This window comes from Leucopleurus acutus (genome assembly GCF_964270905.1).
Source record: "Leucopleurus acutus genome assembly, chromosome: 4".
NCBI classification, from domain to species: domain Eukaryota; kingdom Metazoa; phylum Chordata; class Mammalia; order Artiodactyla; family Delphinidae; genus Leucopleurus; species Leucopleurus acutus.
Genome location: NC_139146.1, coordinates 22,240,382 through 22,265,716, shown reverse-complemented (window position 1 = coordinate 22,265,716; position 25,335 = coordinate 22,240,382). Strand labels below are relative to the sequence as shown.

The 25,335-nt window shown below is 38.4% G+C and overlaps 1 protein-coding gene and 1 long non-coding RNA gene across 4 annotated transcripts in view; one reads left to right on the top strand and one right to left on the bottom strand.

Annotated features, from left to right (window-relative positions):
• Positions 1–25,335, top strand: part of SYNPO2 (synaptopodin 2) — a 169,633-nt gene that overhangs the window by 15,032 nt on the left and 129,266 nt on the right. The gene's annotated exons all lie outside the window — the stretch shown is intronic.
• LOC309961334 overlaps positions 1–25,335 on the bottom strand; it is a 66,834-nt gene that overhangs the window by 2,337 nt on the left and 39,162 nt on the right. Inside the window, exons 2-3 of the long non-coding RNA XR_014326179.1 lie at positions 24,976–25,043; positions 13,934–14,040 (exon numbers count right to left, since the gene is read on the bottom strand). This is a non-coding gene — a long non-coding RNA (uncharacterized lncRNA). The remainder of the gene's footprint in view (positions 1–13,933; positions 14,041–24,975; positions 25,044–25,335) is intronic.

Here is a 25,335-nt window from a genome sequence, read left to right as displayed (position 1 = left end):
AAATAAATGAGTAAAACAAAAACTCTCAAAATGGTATCAATTTAATGTGTTTTTTGGCTAGATTTTACTTTTTTAATGCTTAAATGTACTGCAGTGAATTACTACTGAATTCAGCATTTTCTGATTTTTTTTTTTGGTAAATGCTTTATTCTTTCCTTATTATTTTTCTAAATAAAGAGGTAGTTCCCTAGCATACACAAATGTAATCAACATGTTTTTAAAATATCATTAAGAATTCATGGATTTAAATACAATTGATATTTTTATAAATCTAACTTATTTACTCAAACTCTGGATCTGACATGATTTACAGCTTTTAAGCTTTGTTTTCCTTACCCTACTTAGAAACCCCATAGAGAGGTGGATAGAGATTATCTCATAGATTAAAATCACTCCTTCTGACCTACCTGTTCACTTATACAACAAATTTTAATTTAACGGAGAAGAGGGAATGTGCTTGATATTCTTCATCTATTCTTTAAACGCCTCTCATTTGTGTAAAATGTGTCAAAGAGAAAAAGGAGATAGTCCTTGGTAAACTTGCACTGGATTAGTTTAGTTCCACATCTTGAAGTGCAGTATTTTGAATCAAATCATGGTTCTTCCTCACAAATGGATTAAAGCCTATCTTTTAAAAAATAGCTAGAACTGAAAATGGCTTTTATTTTTGGATTATAAAAAATGACACACTGTCATTGTAAAAAAATTCAATTACAGAAAAGGATAAAAATAAAATAAAAATCATACCATCCAGAAATAACACGTTATTAACATTTTGGTGAATGAATGCTCAGTCCCCTCTCTGCACACACAGCAACTTACAGTCATACTTACATTCAACTCCATGTAAAAAGAATGGAACTAAATGTGCTTTCTTATTAAACACACAACATGAGCATCTTTCTGTGTCAATGAATCCTGATTTACATCATCTCTTTAATGGCTGCATAGAATTACATCATATGGATTGACCATAATTTATATAATCCATTCCCTATTAAACATATAAGTTATTTATAATTTTTCGCCATTACAAATAGTGTTCATATGAATACTTTTGTATATATAAAATATATCTGTGTGCTTATCTGATCATTCCTATAGAATTAATCCCTAAAAGTAGTCTGAGAGTATGCTATATTTTTTTAGTGAAAAGGAAGAGTATCTGAATTAATTTCAGGCCAACTGTTATATGCAAAGAGATATTTTCTTATCATGTACATGTCACTCATTATTATGCTAGTCAGTATAATTCTCTTTGGCTGATAAAATAAGTAAATGTCAAGATCACATAATCTAGGTAACATACTTTCATTCTGAAACATTTAAAAATATTGATAGTGATTTGTAACTTTTAAAAATGTCTTGAAAGAAAAATTTTTGAGAGAAAAAAATTCCCACATGTTCCAGTTCCATTAAATTTCCAGATTGTTTCAAGATAAAAATTTTGTATAAAGGTGATCAGTGTCTTAAAAGTAAGGGACAAGGAGGTATTAATGCCTAGGGAATCAGGGTTTGCAGCTTTCCATGGAATTATCAAGATGGTATAGTCAGATAAATCAGAATTTTAAAAACTTATCTTAAAGAAATAATTAAACTCTGATATCTCTCTTTTGAAAGACATGTGAAAATAGGTTGTATACATGATAAAGCCACATACAAAAGTATTGTTATAAATATCATTGTAGTATTGTTTTCTTAGAGTCACAGGGTCGGTTTCAAGAGAAGCCTTCCTTTTAGGAAACACATCATTGAAATTTAGGTCTTAGAATTCTTTTTTTTTTTTGGTTTTAATTTATTAAAAGTATTGCAAAACCTGTATTTAGTTTTTATTATAGTTTATATAATTTTGTTTTAATATAATTAAAAGTCCCTAACTTGTCTGATACATAATATAAAAGATCATACCTACAGAATATGAAGCATGGAGGAATGACAACCTCTGGTTTACTGTTCAGTTCGCTAGTGCTGCAGAAGGGGTCTTAGACAGACCCAGCAGCCTGGCCTGGAGCAGGGCCCCAGGAGGAATGACTCTGTGCTGAGATGTGAGCGCATTGCTCATATGTACTCTCAGACATCCTATAGGCATCAACAAAAAGTACTGGTGATTGTAAATTTGCCCTTAGAGAAGCAGAATATGAAAGATAAAGCTCCTTGTGTTGAAATATCCAAAGGATGGAAACTTACCCACCTGGAGACCATCTATTCCATGTGCGTGGCCCTTAGTTTAATTTTGTGGAGGCAGTGGGGCTGGTCCTGAGTGAGCCCAAGAGAAAAACATGTCCATGGGATGTCATGACATAGAGTAGGTGACATGTTTGGGTGTGTGGGAGAGGGAAGAGCCTGTGGGAAATGGAGGTGCCTTTTCCCCAGCCTTGCTGGGGTGTGGGCGGGGGACAACCTTTTACTCCAGTAGAGGGAGAGTATGTTGCAGCAGTAGGAACTGTCTTCTGCGAAACTAAGGGTATTAGCTGTGTCAGCGTCCTAGTGACAATGTGTGACACAGTGCTGTGGAAAGGTGTGCTCTGGCCCTTCCTTCTCATACATAGGAGGGGGTGGCAAGGACTGGAGACATTGCAGTTTAACCCCTTGAAGATTTTACAGGTCTCCAGCTTTGTACACAGGAACCTCAACACTCCTAGAAGAGAGGCAGCTTTGTCTTGGAGACTTCTGGAAAGAGTGGTTGATGGGGCAGACATGGGTGGATTATGGACCACACCCATCCTCGGGAAGGCTGCCACATAAGGATGTGAGTGAACTTGTCCCTGAGTATGCAGGAGGAGATAGCAAACTTCTAATTATTAGTGTCCCTGGGGGCATTGTGATTATACTTATATCTATGTGATTTCCAGAGAGCACAGCCTGGGTGCTTATCTCTGACTCTTTCTAGAAGTTGATATCCATATACCAAAAGCTATCTGTAAACTACAAATGAGATGACTCAGCAGTTGCACAATGGCATTTCCTGGTCACTCACAGCATGCTCCTGGTCTCTCCCATTTGTGGAAGACAGATGACGTGAACATGATTCCCCACCCCCCATTTTTTGGTTTTCCATTTCCAGAGCCTGTGTTCTGCAGTGACCCCCAAATCATTAATCTAGCTGAAATGCTGAACGTTCTCAGGTTCCTTCTGTGTTGCTGCTTTTCATCTAGAGTCTGTCTTTGCATCAACCCATGTTGCTGTTTTTCACTGTTGTTATAGCTCTAAAGGTTGCTGCAGGTGCAGAGACAAACCCTGACTTTGTAGACCCTAACGCTTCCTTTGAACCAGTTCCTCCTTATGATAGGATGGCCTTATGGCAAATGATGCTGTGGAGAATGCAGACGCCATCACTCAACTTAGCTTTTCCTTTTCTGTGCTGAGACTTTGTTCTTCTTTCTGTCCCTTAATTTGCTTTTGACTTTGCCGAACATGCCTCTGCTCATATCTAAAAGAGGAGTGTTGCACTGGGGATTTCCGTTTTCACAACACTCAAAATCACTTAATCTTCATGAGCACAAATGCTTAGATATTACTTGTTTAATTTTGTGAATGTGTTTATGGGAAATAATGGTGTTTCTAAGTACTGCCAGTTTCTGCTAATTGATAGGATAGACAGGGGAAACTGCTTCACTGACCTCCAAAAAAAAAAAGAGAGAGAGAAGAATGCTTTTAGGGACCAGGGCTTTAGAAGATTTTGACTACCTCTAAGCATTTCATAGAAAAGCAATATTGTTTAAAAGCTTAGCTTGTGGGTGGATGTGTGTGGGAGGAGGTAGGGGAACCCAGTCCAATAGGTCATTTTAAGCTAGGTTAGAGGAACACAGTACCAGAACACATCTTTCGTTCTTATCTTACCCAGCCATTTTTTTCCTAACAATCCTTCAAAGTTTAGTTCAGTCCAGTTGTTTTCATGAATCTCTCCCCAAACAAAATATGAGTACTTTAGTCTCTAAAACTGTCAATGCCATGTATTGTCAATGCCCAAGCATTTGGTGCTTAATCATATACTGCTAATGTATTTGATGTTTCATAAGTGTGTGTTTTTTACAAAGAAAATGCTAAGTTCCTTAAAGGCAGGGAGTATATTTTGCATTTCTTTTATCTGATGGTTTCTTGCACATAAGAGACCCTCAGTAAATACCCAGGAGATCTACTCTGGATTTTCCTATGCATTGTCTGTCCTTTAGTCCCTTTACTACTGAGTACCCCCTTTACTGTAATATGGATGAAGGAAAGATAAGAAAGTATTTTGATTTTAGAAAAATCTAAAGGATACGAGGATGGAATTTTGAGGCAAATTTATTTTCGAATTATATGGATTTCAGTTCATTTTTTGCTATCCTTGGTTCTATTATCATGGATAATTGGGAAATGCCTGTGTTATACTTGCATGAAATATCTTGGGTATCTATTATTATGAATCAGTTACATAGTCCTTCTCTGCTTCTCTCTTATAAACTTCAGATGTATGTCTGAGATGAATTCAGTCTTTGTTTTCCCGCCTTCACCACTTGTTTTTCTGTTGAATCTAGTCACCTTTCAAGTAGCTGGAGTGGAAATATCAATATGTTCTCTGGTGCCTGATCCTTTGTTCTTTCTTTTATTGTTTTATTTTCTTTGTGCATTCATGAAAGTGTCTTGGCGCGTTCCTATGATAACATTAAAAACTCTACATGCTTTATCTATAGTTTCCATGAAATTTCTGTCAGAATCAAAGGAAAACTCTTTGCCTGAGAAGTCATAATGAGGTCTTGCCTTGTCACCATCATGGAAGGGGTTAAGAGTTGACTAACATTTGGAAGCTCTTTAGGTCATTTAATTCTAGGAGTTGAGATGAGACATGTACTAAAAATCGTTGTGTTTACAGGTCCCATTTACATCCAGAGACCTTTTTTCTCTCTTTATAATAGATCTATATACAATGAGAACACAGACTTAATTTATAAAGAGAAATTTCTCTTGGGGCAGACATGAATTAACAGGTTAAATCAATTGACAGGCTTAAGTCTAGGTGCAAAATAGGATTGATTGCAGAATGGCAACAACTGCAAAGTATGGAAACTATTAATGGGATCATAAAACCTTAGAGTTGAAAGAGACATCTCAGTTGATACAACTGGCCCCTAGATGGAGGACTTCTTTTTACAACACCACAACATTACAATAGATAAGCAACCAGCCTTTTGAAAAATAGTTTTTGTCTTGGGACTCAATAAAATCTAAAGAATTCATTGTTGGTCACCATTACTCAAAGAGAAAGTTTCTTTATATTTAGGTGAAATCTTCCGACTTGTAACTTCTACTCATTGACCCAAACTCTGCCTTCAGTGAAACATAGAACAAGTTTACTCCTTCTTCCTATGACAGCTGTTCAAATAAAGACTTCTAGAAATGGCAATCATTCTTACCCTGTAACTTATCCTTCTAATGGAACACATCTACCTTGGAGCCCTAGCTGTACCAGTAAATGCAAATTTCTGCATTTAATTTAAAAAATCAGTTTTATAAGGTGATGAGTGATACCAGCTAGATAGTAGTTCAGAAAAATAAGACTTTAGGGTTTTAGTTGGCCAAGTTCACTATTAATAAACACTGAGATTCGGCACTTATAAAATAATCTCAGACAGCATTAATAAGGAAAATGTCCAGCTAAACACACAGTTATTATTTATGTTTATAGCTTCGACTTCACTGTAAGAATTTTTTTGATGTAATTTTCCAAACTGAGTCCATAACCATTAGGGGAGTTATTTCAGGGTAAAATCAACTACACTTCCAAGATTTATGGATTCCATCTAATTTTTAGCATTGGCTTCTGATGCTCATTTTAATTCAGTAGGCGTATTCACCACTTGCTTTGTAAAAAGTACCATTCCAATGTGTTTTTTCCCAATACCACCAAGCATTTCTCCAATCTCAGCAGACACTGAGTGTCCTACAAATTTAACTCAATTCTGATGCTATCTACTTGAGATAGCATTAGATCCCACAGGTTAAGGGCTCAGTCCCATAAGACTGCCGTTTCTTCAGACACCAATTGCAAATCCAAATTGTTACCTGTGCTTCTGACTTACTGGTTATAAACTGGGGACTCCCAAGACCCTCTCCTTGGTTCTATTAACTTGCAAGTGTAGCTCACAGAACTTGCAGCAACATTTAATTACACTTACCAGTTTATTATTAAAGATATTGTAAAGGATAAAGATGAACAGCCAGATGAAGGGGTACACAGGGCAAGGTCAAGAAGAGTCCTGAGTGCAGAAAATTCTGTCCCTGTGGAACTAGGGTACACCACCTTTCCAGCAAGTGATGTGTCCACCAACCTTGAAGTTCATCAAATCTTGTTGTTCAAGAGTTTTTATAGAGCTTAATCTGCAGCACCCGCTTCCCTTCCCAGAGGTCAATGGGTGGGGCTGAGACTTCCAGCCCCTAATCACTTGGTCTTTCTGGTGACCAGCCCCATCCTGAGGCTATCTAGGGGTCCCACTCTCAATCACCTCATTAGATAAACTCAGGTGTGCTCAAAAAGCCTCTTTGTGAATAATAAAAGACACTCCTATCACTCAGGAAATTCCAAGGGTTTAGGAGTTTTGTGTCAGGTACTAGGGACAAAGACCAAATATATTTCTTTTTTTTTTTTTTTTTCCAAATATATTTCTTATTATACCACAAATATGCTAGATTCTGGGGTAAATGAGACATTGTCTTCGCTCTTAAGAAAGTTAAATTTCCATGGAAGAGGCAGATTTATAACTATTAAGAAGGTGACAAGGTTTTAAAGAGATGAATATATAATGGATTATGAAACAAAATCATGAATAAATTAATTCTGCATAGTAGCATCAAGAAGCAATACAGAGGAATCACCATTCAAACTGGACCCTGAACTGGACAATTCATTCCAGGCCTAGGGAACACATTCAACACGGACACAAGAGCATGCAAGAGCATGGCATGATCAATGAACGGCAAGCAGCTGTAGAGACTAGTATCTTCTGAGAAATTGTTCAGTTCTGGTGCTATTAATGATCTCTTTTGTGAGTACTGGATAAATCTCCGTGAATTATGTATAAAACAGAATTCAGTCAGATACTACTCAAAATGACCCTCTTTGACGTTTGGGTCTCTTTTTTTTTAATTGTTTTGTTCTTTGTGCATGCATAAAAGCTCAGTGGCATGTTCCTATGATGACATTCGAAACTGTACACTTGTTTTCTACAGTTTGCATGAAGTCTTTGTGTCAGACTCAAAGGAAAACTCTTTGTGAGAAAGGCTATAATGAAGATCTTGCCACCTCACCATCATGGAAAGAGTTAAAAGATACCAAATTTTAGACTCTCTTGAGTTTATTAACTGAGAAATTGAGAAAAACCAGGGATTAAAAGCCACTGTTTTCTTCCTTTCAAATGCATCATTTTATTTGTTAGAAACTCTTTCTCTCAAATTCTCATTAAACATTTTCGAACAGGCGACTGGCACAATCTGGTGCATGCTTAGAAAGATGACTGATAGTCATATGGAGATGGACTGAAGTGTGGAGCTTGGAGGATGGAGAACAATTAGGAGGTGGTTGTAATACTCCCAACGACAAATAACGAGACTCTAGATTAGGCTAAGGGCACTGGGGCTGAAAAAGAAAGAAATACAAACAAATTAGAAAAATATAGATGTGGATGGCAAGAACAGGGGAAGAATGGACTGTAGTTTGGAGGTTTTATCTTGGAAGACAAAGGGGTAGATATAGCATTTATTGAAAGATTTCACAGGAGGATGAGGAGCAATTACGGGGAAAAGAAAAGAAATTTAATTCTAAATAAACTGAATTTGGACATCCAGAAGGAGCTACGTAATGAAGAGTTAAGAGCATGGGTCTGGGCTCAGGAGAGTTACCAGTACTAGAGATTATCCGGGGAAATAGCTGAGATACATGAAGCAAGAAGCAAAGAGACCAGAGGACAGAATCTTGGGGAAGACCAATTTATAAAGTATGGACAGAGAAAAAGGAGCCAATGAAAGAAGTTAAAAGAGGTCACAAGAGAGATAGAAAGAGCATAAGCATTTCTGATAAGTTAAGAACGGAGAGTATTTTAAGGAACGGGTTATCAGTGACAAATATTTCATGGTTCAAGGAAAAGGATGATAAGACCATACATTGACACACAGGAGGATTTGGGTGATCGTTTCTTAATAGAACGGTAGGGCTGAAAGCCACACAGTAGTGGCTGGGAAGTGAATGGGAATTAGAGGAGGGCAAGTGGAGATACAAGTATAGACAATTATATTTAAAGTTTGGCAGTGAAAGAAAGGTAGCAAATAGGATGTGACTGGTGAGAGAACAGAAAGACTGAAGGTGGCAACTACTTGAGGGAAAAGATGGTCCGGGAAAGTGTTTTTTAGGATATTGGAAGGAGAAAGAGAGAGAAAGACAAAGTATCAATAGTTACTCTTATAGCAAAATCAGAGTTGTTAGGGAAGGATTAAATCCATTGGACTTAGTGCTAAATATGTTGATATTTTATATGCTTTACTTTGATATTTGGAAGTATTCTTTACATAATGAAAAATATTAGATGTAAAAATGTCCTTCAAAAGAACAGAAAAACAAACAAATAAGGTCATTATTTGTTCTAAAAAATAATGCCTTCTAAAGTGTTTGAGCCAGACTGTGAATTTTTATTTACTTAAATTTTTTTTTTTTACTTTGGACAACAGGAGCACAGAATTGGAATAATTATAATCCTTAGTTCACAGCACATTTTTAAGCTATTTTTAATAATATTATAAGCACATGTGACCTCAACTTCCTAACCAAAAACTAAAAAAATAACCTACATCTAACATTATGGACCCCCATCTCCCACCATATCATTCTGCCTCTCCTGACTCGATGTAAGCATCGTTCTGAATTCTGTATTCATCATTACTTGCCTTTCTTTTTTTTTTCTTTTTTTTTTTTTGCGGTACGCGGGCCTCTCACTGTTGTGGCCTCTCCCATTGCGGAGCACAGGCTCCGGACGCGCAGGCTCAGCGGCCATGGCTCACGGGCCCAGCCGCTCCGCGGCATGTGGGATCTTCCCGGACCGGGGCACGAACCCGTGTCCCCTACATCGGCAGGCAGACTCTCAACCACTGCGCCACCAGGGAAGCCCACTTTTTTTTTTTTTTTTTTGCGGTACGCGGGCCTCTCACTGTTGTGGCCTCTCCGGTTGCGGAGCACAGGCTCTGGATGCGCAGGCTCAGCGGCCATGGCTCACGGGCCCAGCCGCTCCGCGGCATGTGGGATGTTCCCAGCCCAGGGCACGAACCCATGTCCCCTGCATCGGCAGGCGGACTCTCAACCACTGCGCCACCAGGGAAGCCCCCTTGCCTTTCTTTTTATATAGTTTTATTGGATATGTATGTATTCTTAAGAAGTAGATATTTTAATTTTAGTTGTTTTTAACTTTATAAAAAGGGCATCCTGCTGTATTCAGTCTTTGGAGACTGTTTTTCTCACTTAAGATATTATCACTAGGATATATCCATATGGCTGCAACTTGTTCATTTGTTTTGTTGGATGTATAGTATTCCACCATGTGAACATCTCACAGTTTACTTATCATTTTCTTGTCAAGGGGCATGTGGGCTGCTCCAGGTTTTTGCTGTTTTGAGCAATGCTACTGGAACATGTCTCCTGCTGCAAGAGGGCAAGGGTTTCTTTTAGCTATAAACCCAGGAGTGGAATTGCTGGGTCATAGATTTGTAAATGATCAGGTTTAGGAGAAAAAACTCTTTTTCAAATTGATGCATGATTTTACAATTCCACCAGCAATGCCTAAGGTACCCTGTGCCTCTACATCTTCTCCAACACTTTATCTGACTTTTAAATTTTTGCCATTCTTCTAAGTATAAAATGTTATCTCTTTGTGGTCTTGATTTGTATTTCTCTGACCACCAGGTAATTTGAATATCTTTTCATTTGTTTATTGGCTGTATGTGTTTTTTCTTCTGTGAATTGCCTGTTCATATCTTTAGAATACTTTTAGGTTATTTGTGTTCTTCATATTGATTAGTACAAGTGTTTTACCTATTCTTCATATTAAACCCTGTCAGTTGATTAAAAGTAACTTGGTTAAAAACAAGTCCCACCCCCCTCAGATTCATAGAATTCAATGATTGCAATTCTCTGACTGAATAATGGCATTAGGGTGTTGTGACAATATCCGGGAATCAAGTTTTTAATTTTTGAATTCTTCAGCTATAGCTTTGTTGTTTGGATAAGAGAAGTAGGAAAGAATTTAGTCAAAAACAAAACCTGGTTTTATACTATGTAGATATATGTACATATATGTATATGTGTATTTCTTATTATATATGACTTCCAGGTAGCAACACTAAAAATATTTCAATCTGTAAAAATGGATTTGTGTTACTGGATAAACATCAATCCCTTGTGCTTTACTTTAAAAGAAGAATTTGATTATGCCAGGAGTCATTTTTCTAGTTCAGTCCAAGACACTGACAAAAAGACTAGTGGCAGGCATATTTTGGTATAATGTAAGGAGAATAAAACAGTTGCAAAATATTTGGAAAAATAGCTAAATATCAAGCCTCCCAATACTAAAATTTTATATTCTTTCACTTTTCAAAATCAGAGAATGAGCAGAGTTAGAAGTAAAAACTGAAGTGATAGTTTTCCCGTCAAATTGTAGAGTTAGGCAGAGAGGGGTTAATTGAACAGTGCCTGCTGCGTGGCCCTACTTTTTACAATCTTTCCCATTCAGCTTTCTATACAAATGCTTTGCAATACAAATTTCACGTTTTATAAGGTTCCTAGAAACTCCAAGTTCTCTTCTTTTTTTACTTTTAAAAACAAATTTCTTTAACAGAGTAGCCAAAATATAATTCCAAACTGCGACCAGATGTTGTAATGTTTGCGGAGAAAGAAATGTCCTTTTATTTTTACCATTTCACATGTGCCCAGGTGCACATGTTTATGTAATGTGTTTATGTATAATAGATTTTGACATAGGAGAAACATTAAATAAACCTACAGACGTATTTTCCACATGGCTCATCCAATAGACCTGTATTTTATAGTATTCTCTTTTTTGGTTGTTGAGAATATGTTCCAATAGAAACGGACAGAGGTTTATCTCTAGAAACAGGTTTGATTTCCTTAAAAGGCAGTTGTTTCTTTTTTCCTTCGCTTCTCTGGAGAATTGGCTACAAACTGGGAATAGTTATCCTATGACTCACTTACAGGGTTTGCACTACAGCATGTAGAGTTCAGATAAAATTATAATGAAACAGACTCTAATTAGACTGTGTGAAACAAGAGAGTAATTTTTTAAAGGAAATTTTATAGATTGCATTTTCCTAAATTTTTTTTTTTTTTGGCTGCACCGTGCGCTTGCGGGATCTTAGTTCCCCGACCACAGATTGAACCTGGGCCCTCAGCAGTGAAAGCGTGGAGTCCTAACCACTGGACCGCCAGGGAATTCCTCCTTATTTTTAAAAAAGACTTAATCCAAACATCGGGATAAGATTTTCATTTGCCTTTTTAACTCAATATATCTAGTTTTTGTTTTTGCCAAAAGACATGACGTGTATCGTTATGTTAGGTGATTATTGAGTAAATTAGAAATTATTTAATTCTTGTTCAAGTGTGTCAGAGGTAATGCAATGACTATTTTAGATTCCTAAGTCCATCGAATTGCGTATAAAAAATATAATTGAATTCACATTCAACGGTATAATTGAATGTGAACGTGTGGGGCAGGCTGAGGGTGGAGAGCCACAGACGAAACATAAAGCTGGGGAGCTAGGCCACATCATGGGGGGGCTTGTGGCCTCTAAGAAGTCAGAATTTTCAAAAGCCTATGGGAATCCACTAAAAACATTTTACACGTTTAAGGAATAATATGATCAAACCCTGGAGTTAGGATTGGTTGGGTGAGGGACTTAAAGGCTGGGAGAGGACAGAGGATGAGGAGTAGAAAAGAGGAGATGAAGACCATTGATCAAAATAATTAGATTCTGTAGGGTTAGGTGGTTGAAGGGTTGCAAGAGGTGGTGTAGGAGAAAGAAGAATCCGAGCTGACCTGGGTAGCTGAGCAAATTTTAGTGTCATTCTTGGAGATAGTGACTATAGGAGAAGGAACACGTGTATGAGAAAGAAAACAAGTTTACTTTTGTGCATTTGAAGTGGGAGGTCCCTGGAGGCCATCCACAGTGCCTCGTTGGCAACTGTTCATAAGGCTCCAGAGCTCAGAAGAAAGGCAAGGATTTGGAACGCATCTGTGTGCAGCTGGTGGTTGAAGTCATTGGAGTGGGTGAGATCACCCATATCATGAAGAACAACTTTTATTTAAGTGATCCAGCTTCACACATATTAGAGTAGATACAACAGTTCTTGGCACCTACAGTGGGCACACTACCAGGTACTTGTTCTGTCGTGGACAATGCATGGGCTCTAAGAATAAAATAACCTACCATGGAACAGAGGAAAGGCAATCATTTCCTATGCTTTCTCTCTCTACACTGTAAGGTAATTTAACCATCAAGAAAACTCTTTGTAGTTTTGGTGTGATCTAATAAGAAATATATATTTCATACTCCAACTTTATTAAAATTGCATACTGGAACAATTTTGCTGAGGATGAAATAAATCTTAAATCAAATTAATATTTTCAAAATACACATATGAAACCATTTCTTTTTTGGACACCAATCTAATCATGGAATAACCAGACAGTAGGCGGGCACACCGGCCAAATCAAGAATAATCTCCTCCGGCCAAGGAAGATTGTCAATAAAATCCACCTAAGTTCTTTACCTAGCCTTTAAATGTGGGTATGCTGTAGGGTTTCATGGTCAGCCCACGGCCTCTTGCTCTGCACACTATCCCTAGGAGATTATTTCCTTCTCGGAGGTTCTACTGCCCCTATTATGATAATGCTGTTCATGTCTCTGTCTCTAGCCCAGATCTTACCTTCAGATCTATCCTCTACGTAACTGCCAGCTGTTGTGATGTTGGCGAAACATGTATTGGCCCATGCTACTTTCCTAATTAAAATCCTTCAGTGTTTCCTCATGGCTTTCAGACTAAAGCAAGTGCTCTTTAATTTTGGAAAAATGGATCCTTTACTGATGATGCTCTCTTTAGCCTTATCATTTTTTTAAACTATTTGAGCTTTAAACTTCAGTAACACCAATTGCTTATAGTTACTCTTCACATATATGCATATATGCATGTATACATACATTTATATTTATACTTTTTTTTTTTTCTTTTGGTCATCTGTCTTAACTCTTTTTTTTTTTTTTTGCGGTATGTGGGCCTCTCACTGTTGTGGCCTCTCCCATTGCGGAGCACAGGCTCCGGACGCGCAGGCTCAGCGGCCATGGCTCACGGGCCCAGCCGCTTCACGGCATGTGGGATCTTCCCGGACCGGGGCACGAACCCGTGTCCCCCGGCAGGCGGACTCTCAACCACTGCGCCACCAGGGAAGCCCTGTCTTAACTCTTGCTTCTCCCTCAATATGTAATTCTCTTCCTCCTTCACCTGGCAAACTTCTGTCACCTCCTCAGAAGGTGAGGTGTCTTGGCCCTGAATGAATTACCTCTATATTTTTATAATACTCTGCATATCCTTGTCACTTAACACATTGTTTCATAATTACCTGTTCATATGGCTGTTTCCTTCACTACCCTGGGAACACCCGGAGGGTAGGGACTGTATCCTATTCATCCTTGCATCCTTAGTGTCTAGCATATGCTCATAGAATGGTTAAATAAATGAGGAAGGAGTGAAGGTCAAAGGAAAACTCACATGGAAAACATGTTTTTGTACTTCAGTTTAATTTTTTAGCCACTTAGTAATTCCAGTTAACCACATGGAAAGTTTGTTACTGTTAAATTCTTTTTGTTACCAGTCCTAATCAGATATTATCTGAAGTGGACATACCTCTGCATAATGTACAGGGCTGTTTCCTTCCCTCAAGAACTCCTTCAGTTTTAGAGAAAAAAATTGATTGGTTTTCTGCTCCAAGATCCGCAGGTGGATGATCCGTTCTGCAAGGAAAAATATGCCATATTGGTGGTGCTCCTTACCTTATCCTTCTAAAGAATTCCCTGAGGAAACTCCAACTGTCTACTTTCTAGCCTGATGGGATGGTCAAATAGGTGTTGCTCTTACCTCTTTTCTACCTACATATTCATAGGACCTATATATTTTCTACCTACATATTCATTTGGGACCTACATGTTCACACAAAGAGACACATACCATATTTGTTTATAAAACCAAAGAGGGTTAACAGCCTTTTCCAGTACATTAACTTCTGGCATTTTCTGATTTCTGTTAGTTGTGAATATAAGGCCGCTTTTGTAATAGGATAGAGAGACATAGTGTTGTCTTACTTTTTTTGTTGTTTTTTTTTTTGCGGTACGCGGGCCTCTCACTGTTGTGGCCTCTCCCATTGCGGAGCACAGGCTCCGGACGCGCAGGCTCAGCGGCCATGGCTCACGGGCCCAGCCTCTCTGCGGCATGTGGGATCTTCCCGGACCGGGGCACGAACCCGTGTCCCCTGCATCAGCAGGCGGACTCTTAACCACTGCGCCACCAGGGAAGCCCATTGTCTTACATTTTAAACTCCAAGGAAAAGTGTCCTATAAGAATCACTTTATACCTAGGGATTTCAGACAGCTAATAGGCTCAGGCTGTCAAGAAGAAATAAGATCTTTTTACTGGAAGTATCATCTATATAGTATAATTTCACCATATTTGGACTAGCTGGCCCTATCTATCATATATTTTTAATTATACATACGTGCTAAAATACAAAGTAAATCTTGTAAATAAAACAATACATGTCATGGATATATAATAAAGGAACTGCAGTATCCAGGTTCCTTGCATATATCTGGGGGGAAAATGTCTCTGCCATATACACAGCATGGTGGCAACTTGGGAAAATTGGCGTTTTAGCTAAATTTCACACGTAGTATGTAATGTAAAACCCTAAATATTGAAATTTAAGTTTGCTTCCTAGCTCTAAATACAAACAAGATGGTTAATTGACCTGTGTCATCCCTCCTAGAATACAGAGGCTGGCTGTTGAGTGTAGCTGAGGACATGCCTGCAGACTGCAGACCCACTGGAGAGGATACTGGCTCTTAACAGCAGCGTAACCTGTGTGTTCTATAACGTAGCTCCTTTCCTTAGCTTCCTGAACCTCTCCTTATGAAAAATTCCTTGCATGAGGAAAGGACAGATAGCTCAATAGGCTACACTAAACACACACACACACACACAAACACAAAACAAACCACAAAACAAAAACCACTGGAGTTCATGTGGCAACAAGTTTTTCAAGAAAGTTTTAAGGGGATTGTTACTCTAAGTTTCAATTAATGCTGATCTCAGATGGAATAATTTGCACTTCTATGTAATTTGTGTTTCAGTACACATGTGGTTGACAGGAGCTGACTAAATACATCAGATTTTACATATCTGTCAGTAAATCACAGCTTTTAAATGTGAAAGGCAGTACCTGGCATCTTTGTGTGGGTGTGTAGCATTCCCCAGTGGATATATATCGAAAACAATCTCTTCTGTCATGGGTATACCCTTACTCCAGGACTGTACAGGTCTGCAGGAAATCTTTGCCCATTTTTAATTTTCAGAGCATGGGGATCTAGAATTAGCAGAAGAGAGTCTTGTGGCGTGATTGCAAATGATAGAAATTTTTAATTTGGCATTGCCTTTTAGGTGTTATCTTTTGGGATGGAACAAAGCCATGAGCATTCTGAGTTAATTCATTAGTAATAATAACATGGATCTTAAGAGGGTAGAAATATTTCCCCAAACATGCACCTAATGCACTGGCAACATAGAAGCCAAAAGGGGATTCAGAGCAAAAAAGGCCAGGATTTTGCTCAATGTTGGATGGGTTGTGCCTGCTGGCATTTCCTCTCCTGCCCCTGGGCATTCACGCCCACCTTCTTAGCCACTTGACAGGGTCATCTGCGCTGGTCCCAAGATGTATGACACACCATTTCTGTGTGAAGGGCTGAAGAATCTCCAAAAAGATATAGAGAAATTTTCTTTCAGATTATGTCTTCTCTGGCCAGGTGAATAAAGCTCAGTTCTTAGAAAGTGACAGTCTGTCCTGCTGGCATCTCCACTGTTTTAAAGGGCGGTTTTCCTTTAGGCCACTCTCGAGGCAATCAAGCAGCTTCTCTCCAGTCTTGTTTCTGTCAGTCTGTCAGTTGCAAAAGCCCCAATATTGTGCATTGAAGTTGAGTAGCCAACATATTACTGGAATTTTGAAAACTATTCTGCAAATTGCCGTCCTAGGCACATAAAACCTAATACACAGTTTTGTAGCTGTAGTAATCCAATAACCGATTTTTTCTTAGAGTAAGAGTGATTCTCCTTTTCCTTCCATGGCATATGCTCCAGCTGCACTGGTAATTTCATTGCATGATGAGATGTACCACTTTGCTAGAATTTCTGTTTACAGTCTAATTAATTTTGTGGAGGACACCAAAGTTTCAAGAATGTGGTCATTTCAGTGCCATGGTAACTAAACAAATGTGTGGTTAGGGAAGCATCAGGATGGAAAATATTGCTGACATAGCAAGAGAACCCAAGGAAATACAGTTTCATTACCTGGACTTACTAGCATGTGACACATCAGATATGATTTGCCACCTAGACTCACCAGCCAGTAATATGCCAACCTCGAATCACACGGCTATTGGCCTTAAAAGCCCAGCCTACTTGGAAATAATGCACTGATTTTTTTTCCATCCCCAAAGCCCACTCCATTTATTGCATTTTTTTGCTAGTCATAGTTCATTGTCATCACCTAAATATCAGGAGCTCCACCTTTAATATAGACCCCAGGTATCAGGGCTTATGATCTACGTCATTCTTCCTTATCCTTTAAGGGTGTTCTGTGAGGACAAAAGCCTAAATATCTTGAGCTCCATAACTTTCCCTGAGCAACATTTATTACCTTCAGGCTCATTAAAGTCTAACCCTAATAGAGCTCCTGAATGCAGCTGTATTTAATTATTATTAACATCACTTAATAAACATGTTAATAACATTAAACATCAGTTTAATTCTGTCTCCAGTATATTCAGAGGAAAAGGAGGTGGGAACTGTCTTAAGGATAAGTAAGAGTTCTCCATGAACTTAGGGGTGCAATATGTGATTATAACTCTCTGCCTGCTGAGTTTGGGTTACAATTATAGATATGGAGTTGGTACCCTGAAAGCTCAGTGTGACAGTTTCCCAACTTTGATGCCTCAGAACCCCAAGACATTTTATTTATTTGTTTGGTTTATTTATTTATTTATTAAGACATTTTAAAAAGGTCTAAAAACTTCTGAGATTTTGTTTATTGAGGTATAGTTGATGTAAAATATCATATAAGTTTCAGGGGTTCAAAATAGTTTCACAATTTTTAAAGGTTATATTCCATTTGTAGTTATTATAAAATATTGGCTGTATTTCCTGTGTTGTGCTATATATCCTTGTAGTTTATTTATTTTATACATAGTAGCTTGTATCTCTTAATCCCTTACCCCCGTCTTGCTAGGTACCAGGAAAACAAAGATCAGTCGGACACAGACCCTGCCTCCAGAATGTGCAGTGTCAAAGGGGAGAGGGTAGGAGCTTTTCTCGAGGAGAAATGCACTTGGAGCAGATGGAACAATATTTGAACCGGCAAGGAGGCATGGCATGGTGTATTTCTGAGGAACTACAAGCACATCCGTGAATGGAGAACAGAGCTGGGGATTATAGGAGGTAACTGGAGAGGTGGGCAGGGCCAGATTAGGAAGACCTTGTAAGCCCCGATAGAGATCTTAGGTTTTGTCCTGTCAGTGTGTGATAGGGAGCAACAGTGAAAATTCTTTCCATAATTCTTGAGCCCTCCAGGAGAGGAGAAAACCTTCTGCTGTTTTATACATGTCTGGAGCTGCTAGGAAGCTGTTGCAACTGTGGAATATGGTGAGGATGTGAATTGTGGCAGCTGCAGTGTGTTGAGGAGAAAAGGATGTGGTTAAGGAATGTTTGTTTCATGCAGTGGAAAGGTCTGGATGACCCATTGGAGATAGGCGGAAAGAATAATAAGGGTGACTAAAGGACTACTTCTTCTGCCTTGATTAAATGGCGCCAACACCTACTCAAAAGGGAACACAGCACCCCCTGGAGATGTGCAGTGCAAACCTGTACAAAATCACACAGTGCACAGTAACCCTGAGAGCCAGGCTGCAGTTTGGTCTATGAACTTTCTAGCAGTCAAAGCACAGAGAAAAATACAGTCAGTTACAAGAGTCACATTATTCAAAGGTGTAATGCAACAAAGACTGTAAGATGCTATAAGTTATAAAATGTAATAAAGGAGATTATTACTATGATAGTCAAACATGCCTTTCACTAGAGGAGCCAGGGTGCTGTCCTCCATCTCTCCTAAGTCTGCCAAAGCCCAGCAGCGCGGGGGCGGTCTGCTTCCCCAGGGCTTCTGTCCATAAAGAGTGAGAATGCGCTCCCCTCCCCACCTCAGCAAGTGGACGCAGAAGCAGCAGGGACTCACCCTCTGTTAGCCCCTGCCTAGACCATCCCTGTCCGTAGATTGACACCTCTTTCTTAGAGGCATACTTCTGGAGTCACCATCTATTTCATTCTCTTCCTGAAGTCGTCTTCTTTCCCCTTCAGCAAAAACCAAAACCTCCTCTTAGTCCTAGCTCGCTAGCTTGTCCAACATGCACAGCCTAGCCTGGAGCCTAGCAGGTGTGGAGCAGAGGAGATGAGATTCCTGCCACAGATATTTTCTGCATTCAAAAAAAAATCAAAATTTGACATTATTCAGATATTTACTCTTATTTTTCTAACTCATAGTGGCTCTTCGATTCTCTTTAACTTTACAGACAAGACATAAAATGTTGCAATCAGAAGAGACCCTAAAATTACCCTGGCCAATCCTGTACTCTTACAGATGAGGAAATTGAGGCGCAGAAAAGTAAAATGAATTGTTCAAAGCTATGCAACTGGGTAGTGTCTGAGCAGAACCTAGATTCAAGTGCCCTGACTCTCAGATAAGTATTTCTCCATTACCACGTTGCTTCCCAGAGCTTTCTTGAAATTGCACGAGAGAGACAGAGGTAGAGGGAGTGAGAAAGATAGAAGGAGAGAGAGGGAAAGAGAAAGAGTGTCATTTATGTTTGAAAACATTAGCCCTCTGTGCTGGAAAAGTAGAATTGTCAAAAAAAAAAAACTTTTACATTTTATACATTCTAGTAGTATAGCTGCAAGATAGTACTATATTATGTCTCTATGAATGTAGAGACTTGTATCTGCTTTATGATACGTACTGGTGGCCATGCTGACCCAGGGTTGCTTTCAAGGATGTTATTCTAGAGCTTGTTTTTTCCTAAAAACGACCGAGGAGTTACAATCATGACAGAACTTTGGAAAATGATGGATGTTTAATGTTCCATAGATGACAGAGAGTTTGCAAAGGCTGTTGCTGCTATTGGTATCTAGTAGTTGCCTTAGTTTTACATATATACTCTATGGATATCATTTAAATTTTTGGAAAATTTAGCTGTGCCATCTATCTTGAAAAAAAGCATCCTACTTATTTGTGTTGTGCTGATATTCTACAGAAATTGGTCAGGAAATTATACTGATCTAGAAATATTCAACTACTTCTCCCCCATTTTAAATTTTATAATGCTCTGTGTTAAATATGTACATGGGTTGATTACGGAAGAGAAGAAAGTATTCTGTTATTAAAATAGCATTTGTGTTTGGACCTCATCCTGGGAGGAGGAGGGTGTGTGCTGGGTGCTCGGGCTCTGTAGAGGCCGGGCTGCCAGGCTCCTACGACAGGAGGTTTGCTAGGCAACCAGAACGAGCTTTCAAACCAGCCTGGATATTCCTGCCTGGCCTGCTGCCATCCTCCAAGAAGGCAAGTAGGTGCAGTAAATTAGAACTGAACCATAATTGTTGATGTGTTACCCTGTAAAAAGTGTTGATGTTTTATGGCAAGAGGTTTGTTCAGAACTAATCAGTCCATGTAGGGGTTTATTTGCTAATTGGTCAGGATCAAAACTTATAAAAAGCATTTGGAAAACAGTCATCTGTGATTATACTGCAGGAAAAAAACCTTATGATGAATCAGAAGTGTTGATGTTTGAGAAAGCTTGTCAACCTGCATATAAACTTGTGTGGGAAGAAATACAATTAAAATATGTCCTTCTATAGTAAATGAAAAAAAGCTTCTCCCAACAAGAAAAAACCAGATGGCATAGGTCTTATTAGGTCATAACTGATACTTTGAGACTTGAAAATCCAGACTAGGTCCAAAGGCATCCAAATGTGTGCAGTGACATTTCTTTAGAAAGATTAGACATTACTCAGAAAGTTTTAGGTCATCCCCACATAGATACAAAAGGATGCTTTTTTCTTTAATCTTTCTTTCGTTTGTTCTTTTATTTTATAAATGTCTGGTGAAGAGGATTAGCCTAATCACCCTGGGATACTGTGAGGCAGTTTTCTTATGTTGTATTTATATACTTATATATAAATACCTACATAGTAAAATGTAACCCAACTTCGAAAACCCTGGGTAATGAACTATTTCTTGTTCATGAACTAAACATTCCACAAAAATGTGCTCTTGTCCTACAATGTATTTGCCTGATTATATAGCACTGCTAATGTTGTAATAAAAACACTTGTTTAATTAACAGTTTTCCATAGAAGATTGTAAGCTCTGAGGAAGGAATCATGTCTATCTTATTCACTGCTTCTTTGCCAGCACTTAAGAAAGATCCTGATCCCTGGCCATATAAAGAAAAAAAAGTGAAAGGTAGAGATAAAGAGAAAGGAAAGAAGGAAGGGAGGAAGAATAGAAAGAATGAAAGAATGGATGGGAAGAGAAAGGAGAGAGGAAGGGAAAGAAGAGAAAAAGAGAGAGCAGAAGCAAAAAATAAACCGGACATATATACAATGGAATATTACTCAGCCATAAAAAGAAACGAAACTGAGTTATTTGTAGTGAGATGGATGGACCTAGAGTCTGTCATACAGAGTGAAGTAAGTCAGAAAAAGAAAAACAAATATCATATGCTAACACATATATATGGAATCTAAAAAAAAGGAAAATTGTTTTGAAGAACCTAGGGGCAGGACAGGAATAAAGACGAAGACGTAGAGAATGGACTTGAGGACACGGGGAGGGGGAAGGGTAAGCTGGGACAAAGTGAGAGAGTGGCATGGACATATATACACTACCAAATGTAAAATAGATAGCTAGTGGGAAGCAGCTGCATAGCACAGGGAGATTAGCTTGGTGCTTTGTGACCACCTAGAGGGATGGGATAGGGAGGGTGAGAGGGAGACACAAGAGGGAGGGGATATAGGGATATATGTATATGTATAGCTGATTGACTTTGTTATAAAGCAGAAACTAACACACCACTGTAAAGCAATTATACTCCAATAAAGATGTTTAAAAAAATAAATAAAGCCGGTTGATTAAGTTCTGGGGATATAATGTACATACAGTATGGTGACTATAGCTAACAGTACTGTATCACATATTTGAAAGTTGCCACAAAAGTGGATCTTAAAAGTTCTCATCACAAGAGAAATAACTTTGTAACTCTGTGAGGTGATGAATATTAACTTATTGTGGTGATCATTTCACAATATATACATGTGTCAAGTCATAGTGTTGTACACCTAAAACCAGTACAATGTTATATGTCAATTATATCTCAAAAAAACTGGCAGAAAAAAAAGAATAGATGCATACAGAAAAACAAAGCCAGTTGAATGCTACTTTTTATTTGCCATAAGAATATAAACTGGCCAATGCTTTGGACCTTTTTAAAATTTAGATTAATGCTTTTAGATTTTCATGAGTAACTGAGTCATTTACATCTTTAAATTTGTATCAGCATAAAGAGTTCAGAATGTCCTTTTAGAAAATCAAATGCCTCTCAAAGCTCTAAAATCAAGGGATTTCTTATCTGGCTTTGGCTAATAATGCAGGAAAAAAAAGAAATATATTTAGTTATATTTTCCCAGTAGTGAAGAGCTGGATTTTATTTTATTTTTTTTAAAGAAGATGTTGGGGGTAGGAGTTTATTAATTAATTAATTTATTTTTGCTGTGTTGGGTCTTCGTTTCTGTGCGAGGGCTTTCTCTAGTTGTGGCAAGCAGGGGCCACTCTTCATCGCGGTGCGAGGGCCTCTCACTATCGCGGCCTCTCTTGTTGCGGAGCACAGGCTCCAGACGCGCAGGTTCACTAGCTGTGGGCCTAGTTGCTCCGCGGCATGTGGGATCCTCCCAGACCAGGGCTCGAACCCGTGTCCCCCGCACTAGCAGGCAGACTCCCAACCACTGTGCCACCAGGGAAGCCCTGGATTTTAATTTTTAATAGAAAAATTTATACCTCATTTCTTCCTCTTGAATCCAGCCCCTCACTTTAGCTGAATGAGTTCTTCAAATCCTCATTTTTGTGTGTGCATGTGTACAGAGCCCTTCAATTATTTCCAAAGAGACTACAAAATTGAAATAGTTTTTCATTAAGTTAAGTACGATAGAACGTTCCAAAAAGTACTTGTGCAGTTTTTTTTTTTTTCAGGCTTCTTGATTTTTTTTTTAACATCTTTATTGTAGTATAATTGCTTTACAATGGTGTGTTAGTTTCTGCTTTATAACAAGCTGAATCAATTATACATATGTTCCCATATCTCTTCCCTCTTGCGTCTCCCTCCCTCCCATCCTCCCTATCCCACCCCTCTAGGTGGTCACAAACCACCGAGCAGATCTCCCTGTGCTATGCGGCTGCTTCCCACTAGCTATCTATTTTACATTTGGTAGTGTATATATGTCCATGCCACTCTCTCGCTTTGTCACAGCTTACCCTTCCCCCTCCCCATATCCTCAAGTCCATTCTCTAGTAGGTCTGTGTCTTTATTCCCGTCTTACCCCTAGGTTCTTCATGACCTTTTTTTTTTTTTCTTAGATTCCACATATATGTGTTAGCATATGGTATTTGTTTTTCTCTTTCTGACTTAAGTACTTGTGCATTTTTATTTATTTATTTTAAATATTTGTTTATTTATTTTTGGCTGCACTGGGTCTTCGTTGCTGCGCGTGGGCTTTCTCTAGTTGCGGCCAGTGCGGCCTACTCTTCATTGCAGTGTGCGGGCTTTTCATTGCAGTGGCTTCTCTTTGTTGTGGAGCACGGGCTCTAGGCGCGCGGGCTTCAGTAGTTGTGGCTCGCCGGCTCTAGAGCACAGGCTCAATAGTTGTGGCGCATGGGCTTAGTTGCTCCGCAACATGTGGGATCTTCCTGGACCAGAGCTCAAACTGTGTCCCCTACATTGGCAGGCGGATTCTTAATCGCTGCACCACCAGGGAAGTCCCTGTGCACTTTTAAAATATAAATGTATAGTGATTATCATAACTAATAAATTGATCTGGCTTAAGTCAGATTCTATTAATTAGAACCCTCAATCGATTTATCATGGATGTGTATATTTTGTTTCTGATTTATTTATTTTCTTCATTCTGCTTATAGAAGAAAAAGTCAAAGGACTAAGAAGGTAAATGGATGGTATTAATTTAGTAAACAAAAATTACCTCTTCAATGTTATATTGTTGGAATAGATATTTATGATGGTAATCCTTTAGATTAACGTTCATAATAATGACTCTGTAGGACTGCAACTAAGAATTTAGAGAGAGGGACTTCCCTGGCAATCCAGTGGTTAAGACTCTGTGCTCCCACTGCAGGGGGTGTGGGTTTCCTTGGTCGGGGAACTAAGATCCTGCGTAACGCGTGGTGTGACCAGAAAAAAAAAAATAGAATTTAGAGAGAACCTATTATGTATATAATATTGTATTAGGCACTCAGAAACAATAAAGATGGGAGATGTATGTGATAACAATAATTAAACATTTATTAAGCATTTATCATTAACTAAGTGCAATACTAAAGCATTATCTGCATTACCTCATTTAATTCACACAGAAGTCCTATGAGGAAGATAATATGAATTTTTTCCCCCATTTTACACATCTAGAAACTACCAGAGAAAGCAAGTAAAACATCACATAGGTAATTTAACATAAATTTGATCCTGAGCTTTTCATCAGTTGTACTAGTCATCATATTTTAGTACCTTCTTATCTTCCCCATTGTTTCCTTCCTACCCCTACTCTTAAACTGTGTTGTGCATACTTCCATTAAAGCATTTATGTATTGTATGGGAATAATTTGCAGGTTTTAAAAAAAGTTTTTCCTTTCTTATTGGAACACAAGCTCCTTGAAGTCATGGTACAGACTTTTTCATATTTGTAGCACGGTGCCTGTCATCTAGTAGGAATTCAATAAATATTTGCTGAATAAATGAGTGGGTGTATCTGGGTCTATCACCTTTGTTAGATTATGACTGCCTTGAGGATAGGGAAATATCTGACTTGTGAATTCCTTACCCATGGTGATGACTCAAATTAATATTTTCTGAGTTGGATTAAGAGTTAAAATGAGTGCTATATTCAATAAACATTTTATTATTATAAAGAATATTAAATTATAGCTATTAAGTCACGTTACCTAAGATATGAGAATACCATCACATCTTATGCAGATGTTCAAAAGGATGGATATCATACCTTATAGGGTCTTCCAATTTTAAAAGAACATTGTTGGATTATTACAATAAATCTGAGAAATTAGGGATTCATTAAGTAAGGAAATTGACTATCGGAAAGTTTGTGATTTGTCCGTATTCACAGAGCTTTCAGTAGCACAGCTGGGATGAGAACATAGGTCTTCTGACTATTAGTTTGGGTCCTTGCTATGATATTAAACTATTACACAGCTGACATTTCAATGTATGAGAACTTTTAACTCCTCAAGTATTAGGTCATTAGGTTATTTTTGTTTTTAATATTTATTGAACACTTACAAAATGGTGGGCTCCTTTGTGAAAAATTGTATACATCTGTGCCATACTCCCAAGAAGCTTGACTCTCCCTAGAAAGAAGAAAAACAGCAATCCTATATTGAAATGAATTGATATCACTTATTTTCGCTATAATCTAAACCATATGAAGAATCCAAGTCTGCTGCATAGATCAGAAATAGCTGGGAGTAAGTGAGGCATACGAAATTATGTGAGCAAATCAGTGGGATCCCAGAGTCTCAGAAACTACTAGTTCCACACCCAGTCCATTATTACCCACCTGTATACCATGGATCTTTTTCCATTCCTTTGGCTCACTGAATCAAGAGCTCTTTGGTTGGGATTGCCAACAAAGGCCTCAGG